The following is a 22,562-nucleotide window of genomic DNA, read 5'->3' as shown; positions in this document are numbered from 1 at the left end:
GTCTTTTGCTGAGAATAGTGTGTTTGATGTTTTTTGCTTTTATGTGTTCCTGTTCTTGCTGTCATATCTAAAACATCACTGCAAAGAACAAAGTTTTTTTCTGACATTTTCTTCTGGGAGTTTTATGGTATCAGGTCCAATGTTTAAGTCTTTAACCATTTGGAGTTAATTTTTGTGAGGGTGTTAGATAGGGGTCCAAATTAATTGTTCTGCATGTGTTTATCTAGTTTTCTCAGGACCAGTTTTTGAAGAGACTATTCTTTCTGCATTAAGAGTTCTTAGCTCACTTGTTAAATATTAGTTAACCATATCTGCAAAGCTGAATTCTGGACTCTCTATTCTGTACGCATTTTCTATGTGTCTTTTTTATTAATGCCAAAGCCATACTGTTTTAATTATTATAACTTTGTAGTATATGTTGAAATTAGAAAGTGTGATACTCCTGGGTTTGTTTGTTTCTTTCTCAGGATTGATTTATGGTTCTATACACATTTTAAGAGTTTTAAAATTTTTATTGTTTTAAATTTTAGTAAAAGAAATATCATTAAAATTTTGATGGGGATTGCATTGAGTCTATAAATGGTTTGGGGTAGTTTGAGTATTTTAATAATACTAATTTTTATCCATTAACATGAAGTATCTTTCTATTTGTGTCTTCTTTAATTTTATTCAATAAAATCTCATTTTAATTGTACAGTTCTTCCATTTCCTCCATTTTTAGGTGTTTTATTTTTGATACTGTTGTGAATAAAAGAGTTTAAAAATTTTGTTTAGATGTTTTATTAAGTAGGTAGAAATGCAACAGATTTCTTTGTTAATTTCATATCCTGCAGCTTTACTCATAAAATTGATTAATTCCAACAGTTCTTTGTTTGAGTCTTTGGGACTTTCTATATATAAATTGATATCATTTGCAAATAATGACAGTTTCACTTCTGTTCAATTTCTTTGTTTTGCCTAATTGCTCTAGCTAGGACTCTGAGCACTATATTAAATAGGAGCCGTGAGAATGAACACCTTGTATGCTTTTCCTGATATTATTAGAATGCCTTTTAGTTTTTTACCATTGAGTATAATGTTAGCTGTGGGTTTGTTGTATATGGCCATTATGATGTTGAGGGATGTTTCTTTTACACCTAGTTTTATCATGAAAGGATTTGGCAATTTGTCAGATGCTTCTTCTGCATCTATTGAGATCATCATTTGATTTTTTTTTTTTTTGGTCTTATGTTTCATTAATGTAATATATTCTTTTTACTGATTGGCATATGCCAAACCATTCTTGAATTTTACAGATAAGTCTCACTTGGTCTTGGCACATAATTCTTTTAATGTGTTCTTGAGTTTGCTTTGCTAATATTTTGGTGTGATATTTTGCAGCTGTATTCATAAGAGATATGGTATATAGTTTATTTTCTTATAATGTCCTTAACTGTCTTTGGTATCAGGGTAAAGCTGCCCTCATGGAAGAAGTTTGGCAGTGTTTTTTCCTCTTCAATTTCTTGGAAGATTTTGAGAAGGGTTGGCATTTACTTTTCTTCAAATGCATGCTAGAATTTGCTAGTGAAGCTGTCTGGTCCTGGGGTTTTGTGTTGGAAGGTTTTTGACTACTAATTCATCTCTTTATTCATTAATCTGTTGAGATTTTCTGCTTCTTCCTAATTTGGTCCTAACAGGTTATGTATTTCTAGAAACTTACCTATTCTAGCTTATCTATTATTGATATACAATTGTCCATAATAGTATTTTATTTCTGTAGTATCAGTTATAATGTTTCCTCTCTCATTTATAATTTTGTCTTCTCTGTTTTTTCTTAATTCAAAGTTCTGTCAATTTTGTTTAGCTTTCTTTAAAAAAGCTCTTATTTTCATTGATTGTAAATTTTTTAGTTTCTTTTTTATTTAATTCTGCTCACATTTTTATTAGTTCCTCTTTCTACTATATTTGGGGTGGTTTTTTTTTTTTCTAGTTCTTTGAGGTTTAAAGTTAGGTTGTTTGAGAACTTTGTAATTTTTTTATTAAATACTTTTCTATCAAAACATTTTTTTTGGTAGCATTTCGTAAGATTTAGTATGTTGTATTCCCATTTTGATTTGTTTTGAGAGAATTTTTTAAAATTTCCCGTTTATTTCTTCTTTGACCCATTGCTAGTTTAGAATTGTGGTTTAGTTTTCACATTTTTTAGATTTTTCAGATTACCTGTTGTTGTTGATTTCTCATTACATATCATGTGGTCAGCAAAGGTACTTGATATGATTCAGTTTTCTTCAATTTGCTGAAACTTGTTTTGTGTCCTACCATATGATCTATTTTGGAGAATGTACTGCACACATTTGAGAAGAATATATATTCTGCTGCTGTTAGATTGAATGTCCTAAAAATGTCTGTTAAGTCTATTTCATCTAAAGTATGGTTCAATTCCAAAGTTTCGCTGTTGATTTTCTGTCTGGATGATGTATCTCATTGCTGACAGTAGAGTATTGAAGTCCCTTACAATTATTGTATTGTTCTTTTCTCCCATCAGATCTGTTAGTAATTGCTTAACATATTTAGGTGTTCTAATATTGGGTGTGTATTAGCTTAAAATTGTTTATCTTCTTGAATAATTGACCCCTTTATCATTATATATACAGGGTTGGTTTATAGTAGTGAGTACACAAAACAAAGTTTATTCTTGTATTACTTATTAATTATTATATTATTTTTCATATAACCATTGTAAAGCTACTTTTGCCCAACCCTGTATATAATAACATACTTATCTTTCATTACCTTTTATGGTTCGACATCTTCTTTTTTAATTTTTTTATAATACAATTATGGCTAATCCTAATTGTGGTTGGTTTTCACCTTCATTTACTACTTTCTTTCATCCCTTTACTTGGAGCCTATGTGTGTCTTTAGAGCTAAAACATAAGTCTCTTGTAGGCAGCATAAATTGAATCTAGTTTTTTAACCATCCACACTCTGTGTCTTTTGATTGTTGAATGAAATTAATCTATATTTAAAATAATTTTTGATATGCAAAGACTTACTACCGCCATTTTATCATTTACTTTCTGGTTGTTTTCTCTTTCCATGGTTTCTTTTTCTCTACGTTTCTGCCTGCCTTTGTAAATTGGTGGTTTTCTGAGGTTGTATGCCGTTATGTCTTTTTTTGTATTGTAAATCTACTCCAGATTTTTGCTCTGTGGTTACCATGAGGGTCACATAAAACATGTTGTATAGAAGACTGTCCATTTTATGCTGGCAACAGCTTATCTTCATTCACTTACACAAGCTCTATTTTTTTTACTTCCTCTCCTTATATATTTTTGATGTGAAAACTGACCTCTTTTTATGCTCTGTATTTGTTAACAAATTAAATTAGCTATAGTTACTTTAATACTCTTTTCCTTTAACATTTATACTAAAGTGGTTAACACACCATCCTAATATAGAGTTACTGCTTCTAATTCTACTTTTTACTTTTATCAGTGTGTTGTATACTTTAATATGTTTTCATGTTGCTGATTAACATGTTTTTATTTCAGCTTTAAAAAACTGAGCATTTCTTCAAAGAGTGATGTTAAGTTGGTGAACTACTTCAGTGCCTGTTTGTCTGGGAAATACTTGATTTCCAAATAAAGTATTCTTGGCTGGTAACTTTTATCTTTCTACTGTCATTCTGCTCTGTCCTGGCATGTAGCATTTCTGCTGAGAAATTTGCTGTAGCTTAATATGGGTTTCTTTGTAGGTTTCTTTCCTTTTATTTTCCTGCTGTCTTTAATAATGTGTCTTGCAGAAGGTCTTTTTGTGTTGAGATTACAAGATATTCTACCAGCATTGTGGACTTGTATATCCAGTTCTTTCCCAGGTTTGGGAAATTCTCAGATATTATTTCTGTTTTAAAATATGTTTTTATTGATTTTGCCTTAAATTTTTTTCTTTATTGATTTTAAAGAGAAAAGAAGAAGGAGAGGGAGATAGAAACATCGATGAGAGAGAACATTGATTGGCCACCTCGTGCATGCCTCCCAATGGGGATGGAACCCACAACCTGGGCATGTGCCCTGACTAGGAATCGAACCAGTAACTTCTTGGTGCATGGGTTGATGCTCAACCACTGACCTACATTGGCTCAGTGATTTTTTTCTTTTAGAGAGAGAGGAAGGGAGAGAGAGAAAGAGAGAGAGAGAGTGAAGTATTGATAAGAAAAACATCTATCAGCTGCCTCCTGCATGCTCCCTCCTGGGGATTGAGCCCCTGTTGTGGGTATGTGCCCTGACCTGGAATTGAACTGGTGACCTGTGGGTGCATGGGATGATGCTCACTCAACCAAGTGAGGCACACTGACCAGGGCTCAGCTATTATTTCTTTACATAAACTCTCTGTTACCTTTCCCTTTGTTCTTCTTTTAGAAAATGAACTTATTCTAATATTTACCTTTTTGAATGAATCTGATAGCTCTTGTAAGGTATTTTCATGTTTTAAAGATCTTATTCTCTCTGTTCCAAATTATTTCTATATTTTCATCTTGCAAATCATTTATTCTTCTATATGTTCTGTCATGTTACCAATTGTCTCTACTGCTATCTGCCTCTCATTCATTGAATTCTATAGTCCCAGAATTTGTTTAGTTATTTTGAATAATTTCAATATCTTTGTTAAGATATTGAACCTTCTATTCATTAATTTAATTTTGGTTTACTACATTGTCTGAGTTTTCTTATAGTTTATTGAAATTCTTCATAACAGTTATTTTGAATCCTTTCAGTTACCTGGTAATATTCAATGACTTTGAATTTAGTTACTAGAGAATTATCATTTTCTTTTTGTGATACCATAGTTTCTTGACTTTTATGAAAGTGTTTGTAGGCTTGCATATCTGCTTTTCCTTATGATGTAGCAGACAAGTCTTTTAAAAAGATTTATGCCTTTGGTTCTTAACAATTCAATGAACTATTAGAAAACTTCTTTTGTTTTCCAAAAGGTGGCACTATAGCTCAAGTTTGTGTTTTCTCCCTTGTCCTCTGACCAAGGCCTATTATTTCTACACACTCTGTTTTTTGCTTTGTTTTTAATTTTTTTCCCTTTATTGATTTTAGAAAGAAAGGAAGTGAGAGGGAGATAGAGAGAGAGAAACATTGATAAGAGAGAACATCAATTGACTGCCTCCTGCATGCCCCCCACTGGGGATTGGATCCACACCTGAGCATGTGTCATGACCAGGAATCGAACAGGTGACCTCATGGTACATGGGTTGGCACTCAACCACTGAGCCACACCGGCCAGACCACACACTCTTTGTGTACAGGAGTTCACTCTTCATGAGAGAGGTCACTCATTTGCTGCTACCAAAAAGTTAACCCTTTGTGGATTTACTGTGGGAATAGTTGCTTCAGTATCAAATCAATGCATTATACCCCTTAAAATTCCAGTTAATATATCAATTATGTCTCAATATGCTGAATAAAAATAAACTATGCATTTGAAAATTTAGAAATCTCATTACCCAGATATAATCATTAAAAAGACTGCTGCTTGTTTTTGCAGAATTTTCCTAATGCAATTGACTAATAAAAATACAAATAAAATATTTCTGCCTCTCTGTTCTGCTTTTTAGGACTCATACAGTTAGTCTTGGCCTACCTAATTCAGAATGGTATTTCATTATTATTAACTAAAGTCTATAGATTATTCAGGTTTCCTTAGTTTTTACTTTATATCCTTTTTTCTGTTTTGGGAACCCATCCAGGACATCACATTATATTTATTTGTCATGTCTCCTTAGGCTCTTATAGATTATGGTGGTTTCTTAAACTTTTATTTTTTTAATGACTTTGAGTATTTTGAGAAGTACTATTCAGGTATTTTACAGAAAGATAAGATTGAGATTATGGGTTATTGGGAGGAAGACTATAGAGATAAAAAACTATTTTCATCACATTTTATCATGGGGTATATAATATCAATATGATTTGTTACTGTACAAGTTGACCTTGATTGATCACCTGCCTGGCTGGTAGTGTTTGCTAGATAAATCTGCACTGAAAACTTCTTTAAAAAATTTTTTTAAATAATTTTAAAAAATAAAATATTTATTTATTTATTTAATTTATTTTTTATCCTCACCAGAGGACATTTTTTCATTTTTTGTTCAGAGTGGGAGGAAGGGAGGGAGGGAGGGAGAGAGAGAAAGAGAGAGAGAGAGAGAGAGAGAGAGAAACATCAATGTGAAAGGGACACATTGAGTGGTTGCCACCCAGACGACCCAACCAGGGCTGGGGACAAACTGCAACTGAGGTACGTGCCCTTAGCGGGAACCAAACCCGGGTCTCTCTGGACTGCAGGCTGACACTCTAACCGCTGAGCCAAACTGGCCAGGGCTATTTATTTATTTTTGTTACAGATGTTTCTCCTCCCCCCACATTGTCACCCTTCTCCAAATCCTGCCCCCTACCCAGCATTGTTGTCTATGTCCTTATTTACACATACATGCATATAAATTCTGTGGTTTATCTCTTTCCTCCCCCTATCCACCTCTTCTGAGGTTGGTCTTTATTAATTTTAGAAAGAGGAATGAAGAGAGAGAGAGAGAGAAACATCAATGAGAGAGAACGTCAATTGACTGCCTCCTGCATGCCCCACACTGGGGCCCACAACCTGGGCATGTGCTCTGACCAGGAATTTAACCAGCAACTTCTTGGTGCTTGGGTTGACCCTCCACCACTGAGCCACACCAGCTGGGTGAAAACTTACTCCTTTTATTCCCCCTCTTTCCATCCTGTACTTTATTGGAAGGAAGTGTTATGTTCAACCCATAACTAACAAATAGCTAATTATGTTAAATTCATTGACAGTCGCATCTACAAAATCTATTTGGAATTCTCCTTTGTGAGAGTTTTCTCTCTTGTCACCCATTCATTAGTGAATTTAGTCATATATATATATATATATATATATATATATATTCATTATATAATATATATCAATATGAATAATGAATGTTTATTTTACAGTTCAGGTCAAATTGTCCCGGCTTCCTGCCTTTCCTCCTTAGCATTTCTTTGCTTTTTGGCACTAAAAGAAGCTCTAGACTCACCTTCTACATAATCTGCCCCAGTATATAAATTAGCTGTTTCTCCAAAGAGTCTTTCTTAGCTTTAATGGAAAGTGATATTATAACCTAAGATTTTGGTACTAGATATGCTTGTCTTTTCTTTCAGATGATCTCAGCAGACAGCACATAACTAATGTGTGTATTCTAATCCTTCTATTTATATAAATCTATAAATATCTCTATAGGTAACCACCTATCTGTATTAAGCTAAAAATGAGTTCATATTGATTTCTGGAACTCTAATTCACTACCATCTGGATCCCCTTGCTTATAGGTAAATTCTGACTCTAATAATGAGAAACCTAGTTTCCACAATGTTTTAACCATTTACTTAATTGTTCAGTTCCAATATTTATGCAGGGCAGTATCAGAATTGTTAACTGGTACCCCATGGGAAACAACTTTATTAACTCGATTAGTGTACTTATACAAAGTTTCTTTGGCCTTTAGTCATATAGATATACCCATTTCCAAAGTTAGTTAGGTAAGCACCTTTTCAATGTACCATTTAGCTGAATGTTTCTTAATTTTGTTTATGTTTTCGAAGAATGAACTTTCAGTTTTACTGATTTTTCTCTGTATCATATTTTCTATTTTATTTATTAATCTCTGATCTAATCTTTATGTCCTTCCTTCTACTAGCTTTGGGTTTAGTTCTTTTTCTGGTTCCTCAGTTTTAAAGTTAGGTTGTTGATTTTAGATCTTTCTTGTTTTTTTAATGTAAGTATTCATAGCTATAAAATTCTCCCTTACCTATTTTCTTTCTTCTACTTGCTCTGGGGTTTTCTTTTTGTTTGTTTTCTAGTTGTTCAAGTTGTTGCATCCCATACATTTTGGTATATTGTGTTTTTATTTTCATTTGCTTCAAGGTAGTTTTTGCTTTCTCTCTTGATTTCTTTTTTGATCCATTGATTGTTCAGAGTGTGGTGTTTAATTTCAATAATTTGAGAATTTTTCAATTTTTTCTGTTACTGGTTTCTAACATCATCCCCTTGTAGATGGAGAACATACTTTATAAAATATCTATCTTTTTATACCTATTGAGTCTTAATTTGTGGCCTAGCATATAGTTTATCCTGGAGATGTCTCATGTGTACTTGAGTATAGTAATTTATTTATTGGGTCGTCTTGGTCTTGTATTTTCTTACTTCTGTCATTATTAAAAATAGGGTATTGAATTATCCAACAATTACTGTAGAAATTCTATTTCTCCTTTCAATTCTGTTCATTCATTCAGTAATATACTATATTTTGATTATCTACATTCTATTAAATAAAGTGATGGTAGAGGTAGAATAAAGGATTTGAGACAATGGTTATGGATTAACAACATAAACATTCTGAAACCTGGGCATTTATACACAAGGTAGACATTGATAATTTACATAAGGGAGATAGAATAAAATATTAAACAATTCCGTAGAAGGGATGAATACTGGCCAGTTTTAGAACGTGGGTGTATCGGGAAACAATGTTAGTGTAGGTGGTATTTGAATTATGCTGGAAGGGATGTTGGGGTTTGGCTACAGGGAAGCAAGAAAAGAGCAGAGAAAGTACAGGACAGAAATGAGAAATTCTAAATGAACACATGATGCAAATAGATCGAAAGTGAAAAGATGATATTCTATCCAAATAACACAGAGTAGGAGAGGCTATACAAATACCAGAAAAAATAGACTTTAAATCAAAATATATTTTAATAGACAAAGACATATTTATAAAATGTTTGGAGAATTGGAAAGCTAAAATTGGAAAAATAGCATGAAGTCAGAATGTGGAAGGATGTCTACCTTTGTAGCTATTTATGAGATTATCCCACAGGTCAGGTTATAAGCAGCCATATCTCACCCATCATTGTACCCCAAAGCACCCATTGTAAGGATGCTCAGAACTGGGAGTCTTTTAAAATATGGGGGAATAAGGCAACATGGCATTGCTCACAGTAAGATAAATCTCAAGTCAGGAGGGGTTGATGGCATTTTAATAGTTAACTTGCTCATCTATAAAATGATTAGAAAGTTACAATTTTTAGAATTACTTTGGCATGTAAGTTGATTAGATAATTCAATTATTAGTAGTTATTTTTACCTTGGGGGTGTCAAAATTAAAATAGAACAAGTGGAGGCTATTAAACTTATACCTATTTACTGTTGTCCTGTTTCAGCTGTTGTCCCATTTTTATCTTTTACTCACATAATTTAAATTCCTGTGGTCTGCAATAGCTGCCAACATTTACTTAATACCTTCATGGAGACTGAGAATATGGAAGGAGGGAATGTGTTCATGTCAGATGTATAACGTTCAGATTTTGGCTTTGCTACTTTCTAATAATGTAAAATTAGTGAAACTAATTAAAAACTCTGAACTCTGGCTTTCTAATCTGTTAGAATGTGAACTTTCTAGGTGATTTGTCAATTTCACATATGCTGTTAATTTCAAGTATACTTTTCTTTTTTGGTACATAATAGGTTCTCATTAAATTTTTGCTCAACAAACAACACATATGTATTCATGTTCACAATGTTAAAATGCCATGACCTGGCTAAAGGGAATCGGGATGGGTCTCGTCAGGCAGGCCTTTCAGTGCTGTCTGCTAAGCACTCTGCAGGGGAGGACGGGCGGTTACAGCCCTTACTGCTCTCCCCCATGAGCTGCTCGTACTCCTCTTCCAGCCTGGAGAAGAGTGGAGCACAGGCGAGAGGCCAGGGCCAGGAATGCACCTTTGTGTGGAACCGCCTTTGTCTGCTGGGAATTTCAATCGCTGTCACACTATAATATTCTAAGAAACATTAAAGCAAAAAATAACAAACCCAACTTTATTTTTTGAAGTAATAGCAACAAAGAGTAGTTCTACCCAACCCCTTGGATAAGGTTTATTTTCTTCTTATTTAATATTTGTTTGAAAGGTATATTGGGATATATTTGCTTTAAAGATTAATATAGAAAAATACAAGATCATAATGGATAAAGTATGAACTAGGAAAAATTGGAGAACTGAAATAAGTTAATTTTGTACTTTTTTATAGAAAGATATTTTAAAGCTAGACTAGTTTGCTGTGGATTTGACTATTTCGATTTTCAAAATAATACATAAAAATACTTAAAATTTTCAACACAGTGCATGAAATGCTGCCTGTTATTGGCATTTATGAACCCTGAAGTTATGACTAGACAGTATATATCACTGTATATTTATTTTTATTTTTTAATGTTTTTTAAATTGATTTTTTTAGAGAAAAAGGAAGGAAGAGAGAGATAGAAACATCAATGTAAGAGAAAAACATCAATAGGCTGCCTCTTTGCATGCCGGCTACTGGGGATCGAGCCTGCAACTTGAGCGTGTGCCCTTACAGAGAAACAAACTGGGACCTCTCAGTCCATGGGATGATGCTCAATCCACTGGGCCACACTGTCAGGTTATATCACTGTATAAATAGTGAATGAGATGAGCCATCTTGTCAGACCAGATTTGTACCCTTGGATGATGAGAAGTGAAGTCTTGCCATAATTTCCAGTTTTCTTAAATTTGTTTCATTCAGTGTACTCTTCTTTGAGATAAAGTCTTTCTCCTTCTTGCCTCATGAATATATCATTTATTCCTTAAAATTTAGTTTTTCCTTTTTGAAATACCACTAAAATGATAGCAAAGATACAAATCCATAGGTCAAAGAAAACTAGAGCGTGGGCAAGAGATTTCTACAAAAGTTTGGAAGCCAGATATGGAAAGAAGAAACTGTAGCTAATGTCGTCAGGATGTCAAAAGGCTGCATGCCATAGGTGCCATGGAGCAGACCGATATAAAAAAGATGATTCGCTCAGACACATGGAAACCTTCTATGTGGAGGCACCCAGTGCTGGAAAGAAAGGTGAATCATGGTGCCCTTGAAGGAAATCCCTAGAAAGTAGATTAAAAATAGAGAAGAAATAAGAAAATATAATATCTTGTGATATTAGTACAGACCTGCTAATATTTTATGATTATTAGTTACAGAATGAGGCCACAAAGAATGGAAGACATACATTTCAACAAAAAAATAAGAATGTTTCTTAGATTGAATGATATGAATCTCAGGATTGGTCAGGGAATTATTTGTGCCATTTCAATCTGGAGAAAAATATATATTTTCATGTATATGTGTATCTACACACACACAAATATATGTGGTACAAAGCCCCATAATTATAAAATTTCTAAACATTAAGGGTAAACTGATAAACAGAGAGCCCCCAAAACTTAAAAAAAAATGAAAAGCAAAATAAATACCTTATTAAAAAAAGAATCCAAATGTCACAAACTTCTGAAATACAAGAATAGCAGCAAAAAGAAAATACCTCAAAGTTCTGAGAAATATTAATTTACTAATAATTCTATGCCTACTGAAACTACTAATAAAATTGTAGGAAAGTATAAAAATGTTTAACATTTAAAGCATCAAAATCTACCCTGCACATTTTCTTGAACCCCTAGAGATGGATGGACCTCATGAAAAGGAGTGATTATGCTAGGGAACAAGAATGGGGATTTTCTGCAGAGGCTGTAAACCATGTGTGGTAATTGCTGTTGACTGACTCTTATGATGGTCAGGTTATCTCCATAGTCCCTTCCAATTCTGATTTATTAATAGTAAGCTATAATGCCCTGTTTATATCATGTTCAGAAATTCAGGCTTTATTTTTCAGAATTAATACATACCTCTTGAAATGATTAACAATCAGTAGTCAATAAACACTTTTGATAAACGATCCTCACATGTAATTTGTCACATGTATTTTATTGGCAGGTGCAAAGTAAACATATTTTCTGGTAGATAATGTTGCTAGAGCAGCATTAAAGTAGGAGGCAGATCAAACAGAAGATGTGTACCATGAATAAAGGTCATTTGGGAAACTTTCAGTATTCAGACTCTCTAAATTTAATAGATGCTAATGTATTTATAGTAAGAAAAATAAATTGTTTTTATCATGATTAAAAAACTGATATGTTTAAAAACATATGTCCTTTAATAAGAATCTCTTATGAATAATATGAGTTCTTATGAGTAATAATAACAACATGCTTTTCTGGTCAAGTGCTTCATGTAATTTTTTTTTCTTTCTGCAAAGAGACATAAATTATAAAAATATACCCCAACACTTTTTTATGATCATGATATGAAAAGATCCTTTTCTATTGAATCTCTTTTTTTGTTTGTATATTAATATGATTTTTCTTCCTTTTTAATTGCTTTTGATTCTATACCTTTGATGTGATTGAAGTAACTCAGGATCATTCTCTCTCTCTCTCTCTCTCTCTCTCTCACACACACACACACTAACAATATATTTGCTTTGTATTCAATGTTTTTCCTACAATAAGGGCTGCCACACTAGCAATTTTTATTCATAATAGTTTTATATCACATTGACATTTGTTTTCATTAATATGACAAAAACCTCATTAGCAGAGTCTCTTACTAGCATTTTGTCATGGAAAATAGTTTCTTCATTTTATATTAGCACCATAATATGAGATAACAAATGACTACTTAAAACCTTTGCGACTCTTCCATCTGAGCCACGGAACACATCTAGCACAGTAGGTAGCAGGATGTAGTAGGAACTGGATCTGCCTTTGTTCCAGAGATCTGGTAACAACAATAACAATTACAGCAGCAATTGAAGTGGTATGCTCAATATTTTCTGATTTCATAATTTTAAGGATTGCTCTCAGACCCTAATAATTTGTTTCTAGATGTGATTAGACAAACAATATATATTTATATCCAGGCACTGACACTAATAATTATGCCTTTAATAAAGTTGCCTCTGTTCCCACTGCATCAGCAACAAAAACAGATAGTGAAACCTATTTCTACCGGTTTGTATTGTCTAGACTGGTGGTGTTAAGGGGAAGATCAAGAAAAAAGAGCTCTGTGCTTAGGGAATGGACTTCAGTTTCATTGGTGTAATCGACCCATTGATAAAAGAGACATCTATGTAAATTGTTTTAATAGTTCTCCAATGTCATTAGAAGTACAATTATATTTGTATAACTCAAATTAAAAAAAAATAATGAATTCAGAGAAGGTATGAGAGAGGCATAGAGAAAAAGGCAATAAAATATTAAAAACTAAGTTGGAGCCAGATATGTATAGATTCAATTCTCACGTTGGCCACTTAATTCCATCATGACATTCGTCACTGTCTTCATCTTATTTATGAAATGTGGATAGTGTTAACTCTGCCACAGAGTTATTGTTAGAATGAAAGGAAATCGTAAATGTAACACATTGGTAGAAGTGGAGTTCTTGCGATGTTGTGGGAGGATGAGTGATATTTATTAGTGTAGAAATAAACACCTGGGTTTTCAATGTCCCATTTCTCTCCACACTGCTATAAAAAAAATCCCACCGTGTCTTCAGCAGGAGCAGAATAAAGGCCACTGTCCATAGATTCTGCTCCATGTTAAAGTCCAGTCCAGTCCGGCATCCTGCGTGTGGAATCCACGCGGCCATGGCCATGCGGCTGCTAAGGCCCCATGGCTACGGAGAGAGAATAGAATACATGGGCAAGTGCAGGTCTGAGCAAGAGATAACAAGACAGAGGAATACTTTGGGGATTTTAACCAGAAGCTTCTTCACACTAACCAATTAACTTTCCAAGATTTGGGGCACTTCTGATAGGGTCCTGCCCCTAGCCAATCCATTGTTCTCCAGGCTAGACTGACAGGCAAGCACCTCCCTGTGCCATTTTTACTTGACTGTACATGTGTCTACCTCCCCTTTCTCTCTCCACCAATCCAGTACAGGATGGCAGAAGGGAGGGGTGTTAATTCTCTTGGAGGGACAATGTTGGGTGAAGCTTTAGCTTCCTGGTGAAACTTCCCAGGTGACCATGCTTACAGTGTCTGACTTCCTTGTGCTTTCTTTCCTTTATTACTATTAACTAGCTAATGGTGATGATAACAAATAAGTTATAAATAAATATTCTTTTTCTTGATTATCTTTTTAATTGCTAGATCAAAATATTCTAGAGCTGAAATGATCCCTAGTCCTGAATTGTAATTTCCCACTAGATGCTTTATTCCTTTGGTCATTTACCCAGTAGCAGATGGTTACCAGGGAAGAAACATAATTTTCAGATTACTGTCTCATAATTGGTAGCTTAGGTTTATGCTTGTACAGCAACTGTACTTAGAACTATTGCTGTGAAGGTATTTTTTTTTTCCTCAAAAGTCTTGACTTATACAGGTAAAAAAATAAAAGCAAATGCTCTCCCCATAATTATATTTACCCTAATCTCATTTTATTTTGAGGTTAAATGGCAATCTTAAAATGGCCATATGTAAAAAGTTGAGTGAAGAAATAAGAGAATGATTTTGAGTTCAAGTAACTTTATACATAAAAGCAGCCACCATACATAAAATGTGCTCTCTAAAGAAGACATTATAATCAAGCATGTAAACTGGTCATTACTTAATAAATTTTTTAGAAAAATAAGCAGAAAAATATGATTCATTTGATAAGGGAAATGTATTATATCTTGAATGAGATGTTTACACAAAAGTATACATGTATCAAAACCCATCAAGTTTTGCTGTTAATGTCTGTGCATTTCACTGTACATAAAATTTAGCTTAATTAAAAAACTAAGAAATCAAGTTCGTGCTAGTATATCTTGATTATAAGTCAGACATTAGGTTCTATCCAGTATTCAGGAAGGAAATAACTAAATTTTATGTAGGATAATCAGGGTTGGAAGTAGGTAAGTAAAGAAAGGGTTTAGGGTGGAGAGAAAGAAAACTGAAAATGCTTTGTTTTACGTTTACAGAAATTATTCCTTGGCATTGCATATTGGTCTCTTCAAACAAACAAACACACTCAAAACAAAGACAGAAAAAAGTGATGCCTCCTTCAATTTTTATTTAACTTTTATATTTTATTCTTTTAGATTTTTTCTTTTAATTTATTTTTGTTACAGAAGTTTCTCCTTTCCCCCCATTGACAACCTTCCTCCCGACCCCCCAGCATTGTTGTCTATGTCCATTGGTTATGGTTATATGCATAAGTTCTTTGGTTTATCTCTTCCCTCCCCCTGCCCCCTCCTCTGAGGTTTATCAGTCTGAACCCTACTTCTTTTAGACGACTTTCAGCATAATAAAACATCATTAAGCATACTTTTGTTTATGGTTTCCAAATTTTTAGATTGTTTACACTATAGAAAATTCTAGAATCTTGACAACCTTAATATTAATTTGGGTGGTTTGATGTTAGAGTACATTATCTTAGAAATTATAATATGTTTCATTTTTATGCTAACCTAAGAGTGGGGATATTGTAATCTAATAATATTGACAGTCTTTGAAATTTTACTCTGTCACTATTTATATTATTCTGTGGTCTAATCCATAGAAATATATGTTAAGCTCCAACTGAAGTCTTGGTCCAGGGATGCATCAGACATTCTCTGAGCACAGAAAGCCTGGGACCCCTGAGACCTAGAATAGTGAAGAGTACTATGCTGGAGTGAAAACAAAAATTAATGGTCAAACTCACACAGGGGAGAAAACTTGTTCAAAATAATGGCTAAGAGCAACTCCTGGAATCAACAAGGATTTAGTTCATATAAAATAAAATTATTAATTCCATGTAGACCCTAATTAAAAATTATAAATTGGATGACATCTACAGGTTAGTTTTAGGAATGATTGCATTAGTCAGCTTCTCCAGATAAACCAAATATAAAATATATATCTATGTATCTCTCTCTATATATGTATAATTTTATATAGAGTACTTATAGTTATCCTATTGGCTATATCACCAATATCATCTATCTATCTATCTATCTATCTATCTATCTATCTATCTATCTATCATTAATCAATCTTCTATCTATAGCTAGAAATCACCTATATACACATATATCCTATTGTTTTGTTTCTATATATCTTTCTTTTTTTTTTTTTTAATCCTCACCCAAGGACATTTTTCCATTTTTTGTTCAGATAGAGTGGGAGGGAGAGAGAGGAAGAGAGAGAGAGAGAAACATCGACATGAAAGGGACACATCGAGTGGCTGCCACCTGCATGACCAACCAGGGCCGGGGACAAACTGCAACCGAGGTACGTGCCCTTAGCGGGAACCGAACCCGGGTCTCTCAGGACCGCAGGCCGACGCTCCAACTGCTGAGCCAAACCGGCCAGGGCTATATATCTCGTTCTTTATAAATAGATAAGGATGGAGTCAGAGAGATGGGGGGAAGAGAGGGAGAGAACACCAGTAAGAGATATGTAGACACCCCCCATTTTCCTCTCTCTCTCTCTCTCTCTCTCTCATCTTTCATCTCTATATATAAAATTTTGATTTTCCTCAAGAATCCTGACTAATAGGATACATAGACAGATAAATATCATGGATAATTGGCTCAAGTGATTATGGAGGCTGAGAAGTTCAATGATCTGCTATTGACAAGCAGGAAAACCAGTGGTGTAATTCAGCTCAAATCCAAAGACCTGAGAACCAAGGGAAACAATGGTATAAATCACTGTCAAAGTGCAGGAGAAGACCAAGGTCCTAGTTCAAGTAGGCAGGCAGGAAAACAAAAGGGTGATTTCCTCCTCCTGCCTTTAGTTCTATGTAGGCCCTTGATGGATCAGATAATGCCCACCCACACCGGGGAGGGCAGTCCATTTTACTAAGTCTGCCAATTCAAATGCTAATCTCATCTCGCAGACACAACCATAAGTAATATATAATCTGGGCAACCTGTAGGGCAGTCAATTTGACAAAGGAAATTGACCATTACACTGGGGTTCTATTCTATTAAAATCTTTTGGAGCTTAGAAGAACACCGTGTTGCTCCGGGAAAGTGAATATAATTATCCCAGAGTATAATTGGAATATGTTAAAGAGTGAGGTTTATTCTCATTGGTTAGCTGATATTGATTATGTTTGATCCCCACAGGATACATTTTCCTTATTACAGGGTATATACTCTGTGCATAACACTCAATTTTATAATTGAAAGAAAGGAAACAGTCATTTTCCTTTTTCATAAATGCAAAAAACTAGAGAAGAACAAACACTTATACCCCTAATCAAAGATGGATAGCAGATATGAGAATGTAAACAAAATGAATTTGAGCTAAGAATCATCTCCATGCAGATCATCACACACCATCTAAATTAAATCAGAGCCGTTGGCATAAATACAAGCAAGTGTCACTTTTAGCTAAATAGGATAGCATTGTAAATTTACCTAAAAATCAAGCTTTGTATGGACTGTGTCTTTTCAAAGTACGTTTATTTAAATTATAAAACCTTGCACAGAATTTGATAATCGTGTAAGTGTTGCACAAAAACTAATACAATATGCAAATATAAATGTCATATTGTCTCATTAGCCATGTGTGAGTCTTTATTACAATAAACCCCAAATCTAATTTTGGGTGTTTACATAATATATTTTAATTTGTGGATGAAAGATCTGCATTGTAATTACAAAACTTAATTTAAATCATCCATCTGATAAAAACATTTATGCAGATTTATACATATCCAACTAACATCAAAGCTGAAGGGACTGTTAGCTAAGTTTTATCCTGATATCCAATGTTTAACTCTCAAAATATAATTTTGATACATAATAGTAAAGCTACATAGTAATACTATGGAGCAAGCATTATATAGTGGACAAAATTCCTCAATCCCTCTTTCTGTTTCCCAGTTTTTTATTTTACTTTATTTACTTTTTACTTATTTATTTGTTTTTGTTACACATATTTCTCCTTTTTCCCCCCACTGACACCCTCCTCCCAACCCCGCTCCTCCCGCTCCCAGCATTATTGTCTATGTCCTTGTTTGTGTATACATGCATATACATTCTGTGGTTTATCTCTTCCCTTCCCCGACTCCACCTCTTCTGTGGTTTGTTAGTCTGCACCTCACTTCCAGGTCTCTGGGTCTATTTTGTTCCTCAGCTTTGGTTCATTATATTCCTCAAGTAAGTGAGATCATGTAATATTTGTCTTTCTCTGGTTGGCTTGTTTCACTTAGGATAATACTCTCCAGGTCCCTCCATGTCCTCTCAAAGGATGAGAGATCTTTCTTACAGCTGCATAGTATTCCATTGTGTACATGTACCACTGCTTTTTTATCCACTTATCCATTGATGGACACTTGGGCTGTTTCCAGATCTTAGTGATTGTAAATAGTGCTGCTATGAACATAGGGGTACATATATTCTTTCTGATTAGTGTGTCAGGTTTCTTAGGGTATATTTCTACAAGTGGGATCATTGGGTCAAATGGCAGTTCAATTTTTAACTTTCTGAGGTAACACCATATTGTTTTCCATAGTGGCTGCACCAGTCTGCATTCCCACTGCATTCTCCATGCCCTCACTAGCACTTGTTTGATGATTTGTTGATGGCAGCCATTCTGATACCTCATGGTTGTTTTACTCTGCATCTCTCTGATGATTAGTGATGTTGAGCATTTCTTCATATGTCTCTTGGCCATTTGTATGTCCTGTTTGGAGAGGTGGCTGTTTGAGTCCTCTGCCCATTTTTTAATTGGGTTCTTTGTCTTCCTTTTTGTTGAGTTGTATGAATACTCTATATATTTTGGAAATTAGCCCCTTATCTGATGTATCATTGGCAATAATGTTGTCCCATACAGTGAGGTGCCTTTCCATTTTGATAGTTGTTTCTTTTGCTGTGCAGAAGCTTTTTAGTTTGATGTAATCCCATGTTTTCATTTTTTTCCCTTTGTTTCTACTGCGTTAGGCATTGTATCAGTAAAAATTCTGCTGTGTGTGATGTCTGACATTTTGATGCTTGCATTTTCTTCTAGGTTTTTTATGGATTCATGGGTTATATTTAAGTCTTTTATCCATTTTGAGTTTATTCTTGAGTATGGTGTAAGTTGGTGGTCTAGCTTCATTTTTATTTTTATTTTTTTTCATGTAGCTGTCCAATTTTCAAAGCATCATTTATTGAAGAGGCTGTCTTTACTCCACTGTATACTCTTGCAAACTTTGTCAAATATTAATTGAGCATAATGACTTGGGTCAATTTCTGGGTTCTCTGTTCTGTTCCATTAATCTATATGTCTTTTCTTGTGCCAGTACCAGGCTGTTTTGATTACTATGGCATTGTAGCATAACCTGATATCCGATATTATGATCTCTCCTACTTTGTTCTTCTTTTTCAAGATTGCTGTAGCTATTTGGGCTTTTTTTTTTTGCTTCCATATAAACTTTGGAGTATTTGTTCTAGTTCTGTAAAATATACCATAGGTATTTTGATGGGGATTGCATTGAATTTATAGATGGCTTTGGGTAGTAGGGATATTTTAATGATGCTAATTCTTCCAATCAATGAACATGGTATATGCTTCCACTTTTTTTTATATCTTCCTCTATTTCTTTTTTTCAGTGTCCTGTAGCTTTCCATGAATAGGTCCTTTACTTCTTTGGTTAAGTTTATTTCTAGGTATCTTAATTTTTTTGATGCACTGTTAAATGGGGTTGCTTTTTTAGTTTCTCCTTCATTGAGTTTGTTGTTGGTGTACAAGAATGCCACTGATTTCTTGACATTAATTTTGTATCCTTCTTCTTTTCCAAATTCATTTATTAAATCTAGTAGATTTTTGATGGAGTCTTTAGGGTTTTCTATATACAGTATCATGTCATACGCAAATAATGACAGTTTCACTTCTTTCTTTCCAATTTGGATTTCTTTTATGTTTTCTTCATGTATAATATCTGTGGCTAAGACTTCCAGTACTATTATGCTAAATAAGAGTGGTGAGAGTGGACATCCCTGTCTAGTTCCTGTTTTTAAGGGAAATGCTTGTAGTTTTTGCCCACTGAGTATGATGCTGGCTGTAGGTGTTTCATATATTGCCTGTATTATGTCAAGATATGACCCCTCTATTCCCACACTGCTGAGTGTTTTTATCAAAAATGGGTTCTGGATTTTGTTGAATGCTTTGTCAGCATCTATTGATATGATCATATGGTTTTTATTTTTCATTTTGTTTATGTTGTGTATCGCATTTATTGTTTGTGGATATTGTACTATCCTTTCATCCCTGGGATAAATCTTACTTCATCAAGGGGAATAATTTTTTTGATGTATTGCTGGATCCAATTTGCTAATATTTTGTTAAGGATTTAGGCATCTGTGTTCATCAAGAATTTGGCCTGTAGTTTTCTTTCTTTGTGGTGTCGTTACCTGGTTTTGGAATTAGAATTATGTTGGCCTCATAAAATGAGTTTAGAAGTCTTTCATCTTCTTGGATTTTTTGGAATAGTTTGAGAATGGTTGTTAGTTCTTCTTTGAATATTCATTAAAACTCCCCTGCGAAGCTATCTGGCCTGCGCTTTTGTTTGCTGGGAGTTTCTTAATTACATCTTTAATTTTCTTAGTTGTTATTGGTCTGTTCAAGTTTTCTATCTCTTCCCAGTTCAGTTTTAGTGTGTTTCAAGAAATTTGTCCATTTCACCTAGATTGTTCATCTTGTTGGTGTATAATTTTTCATAGTATGTTTTAATGATCTTTTTTATTTCTGTGGTGTCAGTTGTTAGGTCTCCTCTTTTGTTTATGATTTTGTTTATTTGTGTCTTCTTATTTTGTTTCTTGGTGAGTCTGGCTAAGGGTCCATCGATCTTGTTTATCTTTTCAAAGAACCAACTCTTTATTTCATTGATCTTTTGAATTTTTTTTTTTCAGTTTCTATGTTATTTATTTCTGCTCTGGCCTTCATTATTCCTTTCCTTATACCTGCTCTCCATTTTTCTTTTTGTTTACTTTGTAGTTCTTTGAGTTGTAGGTTTAGAAAGTCAATTAGGAATTTTTCTTGTTTCTTGAGGTAGACCTGTAGTGCTATGAACTTCCCTCTCAGGACTGCTTTTGCTGAGTCCCATAGATTTTGTGCTGTTGTGTGTTCACTTTGATTGGTTTCCAGAAAGTTTTTAATTTCTTCCTTGAGCTCCTCAGTAACCCATTTGTTGTTTAATAATATGCTGTTTAGCCTCCATGTGTTTGAATGTTTTTGTTATAATTGATTTCCAGTTTCATGCCATTGTGATCTGAGAAGATGCCTTGATATGATTTCAATCTTCTTGAATTTGTAGAGACTTGCTTTGTGTCCTAATATGTGGTCTCTCTTTGAGAATGTCCAATGTACACTTGAAAATAATGTATATACTACAGCTTTGGGGGTGAAATGTTCTGTAAATATCAGTTAAGTCCAGCTGATGTAGTTCATCATTTAAGGACTCTGTTTCCTTATTAATTTTTTGTCTAGATGATATATCCAGTGGTGTCAGTGGGGCAGTGGGGTATTAAAGTCACCCACTATGATAGTATTGCTATTGATCTATCATTTGAAGTCCTCCAGAAATTTTTAAATATATTTTTGTGCTCCAGTGTTTGGTGCATGTATGTTTACTAGGGTTATGACCTCTTTTTGGATTGATCCTTTTAATATTATGTAGTGACCTTTGTCTCTTATTATGGCCCTCATTTTGAAGTCTATCTTATCAGAAATGAGTATTGCTATACCAGCTTCTTGTTTTCATTTCCATTTGCCTGGAAAATTTTTTTCCATCCCTTTACTTTCATCCTGTATGAGTCTTTTGTTGTGAAGAAGGTTGTATTTTGTTATCCAATCAGCTACCCTATGTCTTTTGATTGGGGCATTTAAGCCATTTACATTTAAGGTTATTATTGATATATACTTATTAGTTGCCATTTTTATTTTATGCCTGTGTGTCGCCCCCCCCCCCCCCGCCCCCATTTCTTCTTCTTCTTCCGGCAGTCCCTTTAGCACTTTTTGCAGTTCGGTGGTGGTAAATTCTTTTAGCTTTTTTTGGTCTGTGAAGTTCTTTATTTCACCTTCAATTCTGAATGATAACCTTGCTGGATAGAGTAGTCTTGGATTCGGACCCTTGCCTTTCATTACTTTGTATACTTCATGCCACTCCCTTCTGGCCTGCAGTGTTTCTACTGAGAAATCAGCTGACAGTCTAATGGGAACTCTCTTGTAGGTAACTTTCGTTCTCTGTCTGGCTTCCTTTAAGATTCTTTCTTTGTTTTTAATTTTTGCCATTTTAATTATGATGTGTCCAGCTGTGAGTCTTCTGGGGTTCATCTTGCTTGGGACTTTATGTGTTTCCTGGACTTGTGTGCCTTTTTCCTTCACTAAATTAGGGAAGTTTTCTGTCATTATTTTTTCAAACAGATTCTCTATTCCTTTCTGTGATTCTTCTCCTTCTGATACCCCTATGGTGTGAATGTTGCTATGTTTGTATTGTCCCAAAACTCCCTTAAACTCTCCACCTGTTTTTTAATTTTTTTTTCCCCATTAGCTGCTCTATTTGGGCATTTTTTTCTACCCTGTCTTCTAACTCACTGATTTTGTCTCCAGCTTCTTCTAATCTACTATTGAATATCCTTCTTAGGTATTTTTCAT

This window comes from Molossus molossus, unplaced genomic scaffold, assembly GCF_014108415.1.
Source record: "Molossus molossus isolate mMolMol1 unplaced genomic scaffold, mMolMol1.p scaffold_m16_p_13, whole genome shotgun sequence".
NCBI lineage: Eukaryota > Metazoa > Chordata > Mammalia > Chiroptera > Molossidae > Molossus > Molossus molossus.
Note: the sequence above shows the minus strand (reverse complement) of the source record.